The sequence below is a fragment of the Colobus angolensis genome, unplaced genomic scaffold, assembly GCF_000951035.1.
Source record: "Colobus angolensis palliatus isolate OR3802 unplaced genomic scaffold, Cang.pa_1.0 Scaffold101, whole genome shotgun sequence".
NCBI lineage: Eukaryota > Metazoa > Chordata > Mammalia > Primates > Cercopithecidae > Colobus > Colobus angolensis.
The window spans coordinates 2,292,841-2,294,270 of NW_012111031.1; positions in this window are offsets into that span (position 1 = coordinate 2,292,841).

Sequence of the window (1,430 nt, forward strand, 5' to 3'; positions counted from 1 at the left end):
GGATTTTGATATGCTAACTGGCTCGGGTAACTACACAGAAACCGATGCTCAGATGCAGTACGATCCTGGACTGTTTTCTCAAATCCAAACAGCGGCTACCAAAGCCTGCAGAAAACTCCCTGTTAAAGGGGATCCAGGAGCTTCGCTCATGGGGATCAAACAAGGACCTGATGATCCTTTTGCAGACTTTGTACATAGACTTTTAACCACAGCCAGCAGAATATTTGGAAATGCCGAGGTGGGGGTGGATTATGTAAAACAGCTAGTTTACGAAAACGCTAATCTGGCTTGTCAGGCAGCAATCAGACCTTATAGAAAGAAAACAGACTTAACAGGCTACATCCAGGCTATATGATATGATATAGGGCCCTCATATCAACAGGGCTTGGCTATGGCTGCTGCCTTTAGTGGACAAACTGTAAAAGACTTCCTCGCTAGTAAAAATAAGAATAGCAAGGGATGCTTCCAGTGCGGAAAAATGGGACACTTCGCTAGGGATTGTAAAGGAGAGCTAGCTAAGACCTTAGAGGCAAAAGCTCCAGGCCTCTGCCCTAGGTGTAAAAGAGGAAAACATTGGTCCAACGAATGTAAATCTAAAATTGACAATCAAGGAAATCCCCTAACACCTCAACAGGGAAATGGATTGAGGGGCCAGCCCCAGGCCCCGAAACAAGCTTATGGGGCGGTCAGTTTTGTACCAACCAACAACAATCCGTTTCACAACTTAGTAGAGCAACCCCAGGAAGTGCAAGATTGGACCTCTGTTCCACCTCCCACACAGTATTAACCCCTGAAATGGGACCCCAAGCCTTAGGTACTGGGGTATATGGACCCTTACCCTCAAACATGTTTGGATTAATCCTAGGGAGAAGCAGCATCACCATGAAAGGCCTACAGGTCTTTCCGGGAATAGTTGATAGTGATTATATAGGAGAAATCAAAATCATGGCCAACGCTATTGACAACATCATTATCATTCCTCAAGGGGATAGAATAGCACAGTTACTCCTGTTACCATCGCTAAAAACAGCTAATAAAGTCCAATCGCCCCTAAGGGGAAAGGGAGGATTCGGATCCTCAGACATCTACTGGGTACAGCCCATTACTAATCAAAAACCCTCTCTCACCTTATGGCTAGACGGAAAGTTATTCACGGGACTGATAGACACAGGGGCCAATGTAACAATGATCAAACAACAAGATTGGCCCGCCAGTTGGCCCACTTCAGAGACCTTAACAAATTTACGAGGAATCGGACAAAGTAATAATCCTAGACAAAGTTCCAAATACCTCACCTGGAAAGATAAAGAAAATAATTCCGGTCTCATCAAGCCATTTGTTATCCCTAATTTGCCTGTTAACCTTTGGGGTAGAGATCTTCTCTCCCAAATGAGGGTCATGATGTGTAGTCCAAATGATATAGTCACTGC